General features: G+C 41.4%; 1 long non-coding RNA gene across 1 annotated transcript; it reads left to right on the top strand.

Annotated features, from left to right (window-relative positions):
- The first annotated feature begins 1,276 nt into the window (after nt 1-1,276).
- Nucleotides 1,277-8,499, top strand: LOC136609357 (uncharacterized). Its single transcript, XR_010790045.1, has 3 exons — nt 1,277-1,358; nt 5,319-5,395; nt 8,457-8,499. It is a non-coding gene; the product is annotated as an uncharacterized lncRNA (long non-coding RNA).
- Nucleotides 8,500-9,114: the final 615 nt, after the last annotated feature.

Here is a 9,114-nt window from a genome sequence, read left to right as displayed (position 1 = left end):
AGGGCAGGGACCCGAGAACAGTTCCTGGGAGTCTGCCTGCTCATAATCTGTAAATTTCCTGGAGTGACAAGGCTGGGAGGAAGGAGGAGCAGCAGCCAGAGGATTCAGAGGTGTAGTCCCTAGGCCAGGAGTAGTGGACTGCGTAGAAGACTGGGGGTTTGATACATTGCTGGACGCGTTATCTGCCATCCACGACAGGACCTGTCGCACTGCTCTGCTTGCAATAAAGGTCTACCACGCAGACCCGCAAATTGTGATATGAAGCTGGGGAACCTAAAAACTTGCCTCTCTCCTAATCTCTTAGCAGCCAAGAGTGATTCACCCTGCCCAGGAACTCGGCCTGTGCCCACACCCTCACTGCTGTGGGGGGGTAGAGGGCTGGTACGTCACAGCAGGAAGTGGTAATGCCTTCCCCACATGTTTATTTGCTAGAAAATGGCGCTAAACATGCGGGGAAGGGAAATGAAATTGACTTGAGTACCACGTGGTGTTCGTCTCGAGTAACGAGCATCTTGAGTACCCTAATACTCAAACGAGTAGCAAGCTCGGAAGAGCATACTCACTCATCTCTAGTAGTATTCCATCTTCAACTCACAGCACGGGTTTTCAATTGGGTTCAAATCTGGAGACTGAGAGGCCATTGCAGATAGCAACCATTTGTATGGGTTTCGCTATTTGTTTGGGGTCATCACCTTGGAGAAATGTCCAACCATGGCCAAGTTTCAGCCTTCTGGTTGAGTCAGATAGATTTTAACGCTTATCTATCAGCCATAATATGTTCTAATTAAGGGCAGCTAATTATGGAGACCGGTCTGCCCACCTAATAGTCCTAATGGCAGGTTATTGGCATAGTTATGAGTTTGTGGTTTTCATAATGGAAGGGTTCCCTCCACTGCCAAATAGTAGTCATGTTATCAGATGGTGCTGCCTCTCACCTGCCATGGTGGCTTACAGTATGATCGCACATTAAAGGGTTTTTGGTCTACAGTACTGGATGTAGGTAAACTATACAAATCAATATGTATATTGTGCTTATATCCAACGGAGGAGTATATCACACGTGGCACAATAACATTAGGTCAGAGCATTTGAAAATATTAGACGGCTGCCATAATTAAACGGTGTTTACATGGAATCATAACACAATGTTTCTACCATGGCGTCTACTGTCAGGGCTCTATGCCAACACTAACATCATTTAAGAATTTAATATAGTTAGGTATATTCATGATGACTTGGCTCTGGTTTCAAACTGTGACAAAAAACAAAAGACGGCATGGAAGGAACGTATATATATAGGTCCATAACAAGCAGCGAGCAGGTTTTCAGTGTGCAGTCTACTCTCTGATTTGCTGAAGGTAAGATTCATGTCTACTTTGTCATAGAGATACTATACAAGCCTGTCTGCTCCTGAAATCGCTCAAGAAACTCGATAACATTAGAAGAGTTGTCTGAGAATTGAAAAAAATTCTTTTTTCCAGGAACAGCGCCACTCTTGTCCATGAGCTGTGTGTGGTACTGCAGCAGTCAAGTGAATGCCACAAACCCACCCATGAACTAAACTGGGGCTGTTTCTTGAAAGATAAGAGAAAGCAGATAATTTTTATAATTCTGCAGGACCCCTTTAAGAGAGACATTATTTCTGTATTGGAATGTCTTTAGAGGTCTACCCCCTTCATGAAGTGTATTACTTCCTTGACAGGCTTTTTTATCATTGTTGCAAAGCTTATGTTGATAAGGACTTATAAAGACTGAACCATAGGAGGTCCTCTCTCCCAGCTGTGATAATTACCAGAGAGGATCTTCTGTCTAATACGTAAAGTTTTTCTTTTAAAGGGAGCTTGTCACATTTGTCCTGCAGTCCTGTCTATAGATGTTATAGATCAGGAGCAGCTGAGCAGATTGATATATAACATTGTGGGAGAAAAGTCAACAGAACTTGTATTCTATTCATTTAACCCCTGAGGACACAGGCTTTTTGTTCTCCTCACTTTTGAAAAATCATAACTTTTTTATTTACCCACGTCGCTGTCTGAGGGCTTGGTTTTTTGCGGGACGCGTTGTATTTCTCAGTGGTACTATTTAACGTATAATGTAGTGAAAAACCTTTTAAAAAATTCAACGTGGAGTGAAATGGAAAAGAAAATGCAATTTTACCTTCTTTGGGGGGTCTTGTTTCTACGGTGTACACACTGCAACAAAAATGACATGACTTTATTCTGTGGGTCAGTATGACTACAACAATACAACATTTATAGAGTTTTTTTGTTGTACTTTAAAAAAAACTAAATATTTTTGGAAAAAAATAAAAATTCCGCCACCATCTTCTGACAGCCATAAATGTTTTCTTTTTCCATCGATATAGTTCTGTAAGGACTCATTTCTTCAGGGATGTGCTATAGATTCTGTTGGTGCCATTTTGGGGTACATACATTACTTTTATAAACCTTTTCCAATCCAATTTGTATCCTGGTTTTCCTAGGGGGCTTACTCTTTTTCTGCCGTTATACAACGGTGCTATCTGCTGGCTAAAGCCAGTATTGCATGAGGTGACACGTTGGATAGGCTCAAGCAGCAAAGAGGCTGGCAATATACAGTAAGAGAACCCCGACAGACGTCTTCCAAGATCAGAGCTGTACAACGTTAAATCATAAATGTCTTCAGAGGTCAGACAGTGGATTGGAAAGGGTTAAATTTTCTTTTGAGATTGGATGACCAAAAAACAGCAATTCTGTTCTTGGGGTTTTTTTCTGTGGATGCTAAATGATGCATCCCTTTGCTGGATCGTTCCTTTGGGATACAAATATGTTTCTGTTTTCTTTTATTTAGATTTTTTATATAAATATGGGAAAAGGGTTTTTAGAACTCTTAATACATTTTATATTTTTTTAATAATTAATAAACTTTTTTTTACAAATTTTTACTTTTAAAAAAAAATCCCCATAAGGTTCTTGAATGTGAGATCATTTGTTCATTTCTACAGTATAATGTAATACCATAGTATAGTGCAATCTATTAAGCCATTCTACAGGCATGGCTTCATAGGCAACAGAACAGCATCCTGTGATTTCCCCACAAAACTATCTATCAATCTGCTCAGCTCCTCCTGCTCTATAACCTTCTGCCTGCAGATCAGATTCATAGACAATGGGATAGATCCTCTCTTCATTTGTAGCAAAGTTCAACTTGACTGTGATAACTATCAGTAACAATGTATCTTAGCCCATTAAAAATCTCTTGCTATCTCGACACAACAAAACCATTGTAAACCAATTGAATGGGTAAACAAACTGTGACACAGAAAGTTGCTGCAACATGGTGAGACAAGTTAAACTTTGCTACATCTGTAAGTGCATTATATATGGAAACAGCTGTGTTCACTGTCATCTGTTTACTGTCAGTAGCCACATGCAGCCACGCCAGTAATCAACTAATGAAAATTGGTCTGACTTCCAAATCACCTAGCAATTAATAGCCACCGTGGAGGCAAGCTGTCACTGTTCACACTTTTATATATGTCATATGTAAAGGGGGCGGACAAAAATATGGAAACATTGTATGAAATGCATGCTTTAAATTAAATGGGATTCTAAATCATATTGTAATAAGGTATGTAGAGATTTTAAGTGGAGGTAATATGACACAGATGCTATCGGGCAGAAGCGAACATCTGCCCGAGCAACTAGGTTCCATTGGTCAGGGGTTTGTGCCACTCAGTTGCTGTTACCAGCTGGCTCCCAAAACAACCCAGAGCAGGCCAAGAGGTGAAGTAAAGACAAATTTTGGTGGAAAAGCTCTCAGCCAAGTGCAGCACCCCAGGAGCAGGCCCTCAGCTAAGAAGACAGCGGGGTAGAGAGAAAACCATGTCATAAGGGCTCTACCGTCTCCTCCCTAAGCATAGTTTGGGAACCGACATTGTTACTGACGGGGAGATCACGCATAGTAACCGTGGTTACCTGAAGTCCTGTTTGTCACTTGTGACGCCAGCGTTCCATCCTCTGCGGTGGATCTCTCAGATGTAATAACATAAAATAAAGTAGTCCACATACCAAGTGTCTTTTCTGGATGAGAACTGGAAATGTTCTGTTCTTTCTGTTTACTTAAACGCTTGTAGCAAACAACAATAAACAGCTCTTACAGTGGTGAAGCAGTGAGGATTCACGGGGTATTTGTACATCCACAGTCACAGTTATCTGTAGGCACTCTATCTCTCTGTAACTCTCTCTCTCTATTGTCAGTCACTATTTTTTTCTTTGCTCTCTGGCGGTATCTCTCTTTCACTGGATGCATGCGGTTCTTGCATGGCTTTTCCCTTGCCTGGGCTCATGCACTCTTTGTAGCTAGTGGCTTTGGTGAGCATCTCCGGAATTGCTAGGCCCAAGCAGGGAAAGATTACCACCTTTCAGTCTCCTCCATGCCTCACTCATCTCACTAGCTCTCTGCACCTTCTAACTCTGGACTTCAACTGGGACTAGAACCCCTCAAACTACTGGGCTCACACGTAACCACCTTTTTATACTACACAGAGGACAAAACGCTACATTTTCCAGACATGACCAGACATTAAACCATTCATGCCTTCAAACTCTAATGCACATAATTATTCATTCCACATACAAGACAGTGCACAAGACAAACATGGTATGTCATGGGGGGGGGGGGGGGATTTCCGTGTGAACCCAGTCTTACTCTGGACCACTACACAAGCAAGGGTCAAAGGGTAGCTCAGTGCTATTAATTAAAATCCCATGCATTTCTTTAGTGTTTCCATATTTTTATCCACTCCCTGTAAATATAGTACCAGATTCGAGCTGTTCAAATAAATGGTCACTATGGTAGACATGGACAGGATGGGTTTGCCAATGTAGTTGTCACTCTACCTAGTAGCTCCTCATTCTAGCTTATAGAGAGAGGGTGACCCTGGCTCCATACCCCATAATACTGTATGTAAAGTATACAGTATACTTGCTAAACACGGATAAACTTTCTGTATCACTATGAGGATCTGCTCACTCATGAAGAAACTTGTTAGAAAACTTTTCTTAAAAATGTGCAACGCATAGAAGACATACAAAGTCCATGTAGTCCAAGGAGTCACTGCAAAGTCTGTAACAGAGCCCCACCTACCATGTGCCATTGTGGTGTCTGCCTACTGTACATGGCATACCCTGGGTGTGACTGCTGCCTCGGCATCCTTTCTACTGTAGCTATACCCCTGTATAGAGATAAGTGGATTCCATCAATACTCACTCATAACTGTGACATAGATGATTTCTAATGATGCCAATACTAACAATGTCCTTCTTGTCACCCTACAGAGATGAAGCACTATTTCCATATTCTGCCAAGTCTTCTTCACTGCGCTTTATTAGTGCAGTTCTCTTTGGAACTAATAGTAAGTTTACACCACATTGTTTCAGTGTTAAAGGGAATCTGTCACCACCTTTATATTGTCCCCTCAGAGGGCAGCAGAAGGTGGCGACAGACTCATTGATATGTTTGTCTTTGAAGCTAAGACAACTTTAGTAAAAAGAGACTAATGCAATAAAATGGCTTACTGGGTCCATGTCGTTAATTAACACAGACAGCATACGGACCTAAATACGCTGGTGTGCTAGAGGTCTGACCTATGTCTGCTGAGAAGAGCAACTGGCAGAAGTGTGAATGCAGCTCTGGACAAAACGGGTCAGACTACATACAGTAAGACTGGAAAAACTGCATCTGCCTTACACCTGCTTAGGCAGAAATGTGTGTTGAGTGACAGAGACAGATCATCATTGCACAGAGTTGTGATGAAAAGGAGGCCGACTATAGCTTTGGTGTTTCCGTATTTTTGGCCACCCCCTGTATGTGAATGGTGGAATGACATCTAGGAACAACAGCCTGTTTAATGTGAATGGAGACATGCGACCGGAACGATCCCTGTCCCACTCCGTCTCCATTCACTACTTTAAGTAGTCTTCTATGCATGTACTGCTACTGATAAAAGGCAAGTTTCTCCAAAAGTACTGCACAGATCCACACAGCAGACATATTACTGTAATCAATGTGACTGTAACTACCTTGTGCTGCCTTCAAATGGGGGGGGGGCAAATTTGGTGACAGAGTCTCTTTAAATGTTCAGTAAGTGTGTGTCCTACCCTTGGAGTCCTGGGACTAGTTCTGTGTGGCCGTTGGTCTCATAGAAGTCAGTAAAGAGTTGGTTGAACCTTTGACCATTTTCATTGAAGTCTATGAGAATCCTGGAAAGAGCAGATCCATTCTCCTAAAAGGAGATAGAACCTGCACCTAGCAGACATTTATGATGAATCCCATTCTGCTGGCTACAGAAACAGAAAGATACATTGACACATTTTTGGCATTAATTCCTGAGTTCACAGAATGAAACAACAATTTCTGCAATTTCAAAGTAATTCTAGATTTGTTCCCTTTGTTGGAAAAAGTAAGTGAGCCCTCTGAAATTATCTGGACTTCTGCTTTGATTACTAATAAAATGTGGTCTGATTGTTGAGGTCCATTTAGACACAACTATTATCGCTCAAAATTCGCTCAAAATCCGCTCAAAAGCCATCTTTTGAGCAATAATCGTTGTGTGTAACTGCACTGACACCGTGCAGTTTTCGTTATCCCGTCGCTCATTGTTGTCTTTTAGCGTGCTGAAAGCCCCCCCAAATATTGTGAAAGATCAGGGTTGGGCTTATTTTCAAGGAAACTGCGTATTAGAAGAGCACTGAACAGGAATGGTGTTCATGGAAGAACACTACAAAGGAGGCACCTGTCCAAAAATAACATTTCGGCCCATTTGAAATTTGACCAAGAGACCGCCTGGACGCTTCAGTGTTCTTCGAAAATGTTCTATGGACAGATAAGACCAAATGGAACTTTTTTATTTCAAATGACAGATCTATGTTTGGAATAAAAGGAACACTATACACCAACACCAAAACCTCCTCCTAACTGTGAGGCATGGTGGAGGGTGCATCATAGTTTGGGTGGCTTTGCTGACTCAGGCCTGGATGCCTTGTAATCACTGAGGAAGAAATGGATTATAAGGTGGATGAAAGCATTTTAAAGGAGAATGTAAGGGCAGTATTCATGACCTGAAGCTGAAGAGATGTTGAGACAGTGACCCGAAGCACACAAGTAAATCAACTAAAGAATGGTTGAAAAAGAAGATTTGTACTTTGGAGTGACTAAGTCAGTGTATTGACCTTAACCCTATGAGGATGTTGTGGCATAATCTGAAGAGGACTGTGCAGACAAGGCATCCCAGAAATATTGATAAATGAAAACTGCTAATTTGCTGGGAGCAATGATCTAAAATTCCTTCTCAACACTGTGCAAATCTTATTTGCAACTATAGAAAACTATAGAAAACATTTTGTGGAGGTGATTATCTCTAAAGAGGTAATACAGGTCATTAAACTCAAAAGGCTCACTTACATTTTTTCCCCAACACTGTGGATGATTAGTTAAAGGGTTTTTCAAGCGAAAATGCTATTGATGATTATTACCTATCCTCATTGAAACAACACGAGTCATGCCTGCAATTACAAGCACGCCCATTACACAGTGGTTGCAGCAGAGACTTCCGCTACTTCCGCACCGACCCCTGTGTAATTGCTTTGCTCTCAACGAGAGCACAATCAGCTGATCAGTCAGGGTCCCGATCAACTATTGATGACCTATCTTGTGGATCCAGGTAATTCCATAAGCTTCCCTCAGGCTTCCTGCACACTGCAGAGCCAGTTCCGCATGTGGAATCCCGGAGCAACATCCAGCTCTGGCAGCAGTAGCGTCCGCGCCTACCTGCTTTCTCGCTGGAGAATCTGTACTGCGGATCAACCTGGTGGCTCACAATGCAGTTTGTTTTTTTTCAAATACTTGTTTTTTCCGCACTGTTGCTGTTCATTGCGGATGAGCCGTGGGTCAGACGGCTTCCATTGACTTCAATGGAAGCCATCGGTGTGGAATCCATAAAAAAATGGAGCATGCTGCGATTTTTCCTCCGCAAGTGTAATCACTATTGATTTCCGCTTGTGTGGAGCAAGCAGCTGGACTCCATAGTAAGTAATGGGCGGTATTTGCTGCGGATTCGCGGTGCAGGCCCTGACCGCACATTCCGCAGCAGATATCCGCCCGTAAGTAGGAATCTTTACTTTGACCAACACTGTAGACTTAAAATTTTTTAATTGGTTATTGTTTTTTTTTGTATAATACATAGATCTGCTGTTTTTCCAGAAATGGCACTACTTTTGTCCATGGACTGTGCCTGGCATCGTAATTCATGGCCTATGGACAATAGTAGTTCTATCTGTGTGGCTGCTATAGCAAGATGATAAAACCTAGATACTAATAAGTGCGTACTGCTATATAGACACTGAATCGCTGTGGTTATTCCGTATCATAACGGATATTGAATCATTACTCACATACGTTATGGATATGTTCCCTAGACTATTATGCCGGAGGATATTGTATCACATGATCGACTTGACACAAACAAAAAATCGGTCCAAGAAGAAGCAGTTACAGCTCACAATGATATAAGAAGAAATGTCACTCCATCTGCTGGAAATATGTTACAAATGGTAAGAAATATAGTCAAAACATAAGCAAAAAACGAAGTAAATCTACACCATTTTCCGAGCGCCATACCTGGATGCTGTAGTAGCATTGTAGCGTACAAGCAGTAGGAACGAACAAAAATGGTGTACCGGGTAAGATACATTTGGCATAATCCATTAGGCATATTAGATCCGCTTTTCTTTCTTATACCTCTTCAGGCCCTACAAAAATATTTAGCATTGCAAATTATTCACATTTTTAACCCCTTAAGATCGTTGCCTTTTTAATTTTGTAATATTCGATTTCTTCTCCACATTTGAAAAAAAAAATCAAAAATTATTTTTCTGTTGACGGAGCTTGTTTGTGGCAGGATGAGTTGTATTGTTCCATGGTACCATATAATGTACTGAAAAAAATCTAAAAAATGTCTAACTGGAGCAAAATAGGGAGAAAAAATGCAATTTGACCATCTTTGTGAGAGTATTATTTTTACGCCATACACACTGCAGCCAAACTGACGTGATACCTTTATAGTACTTTAGAGTA

This window comes from Eleutherodactylus coqui, chromosome 1 (genome assembly GCF_035609145.1).
Source record: "Eleutherodactylus coqui strain aEleCoq1 chromosome 1, aEleCoq1.hap1, whole genome shotgun sequence".
Lineage (NCBI taxonomy): Eukaryota > Metazoa > Chordata > Amphibia > Anura > Eleutherodactylidae > Eleutherodactylus > Eleutherodactylus coqui.
This window is presented reverse-complemented; position numbering and strand designations above follow the sequence as displayed.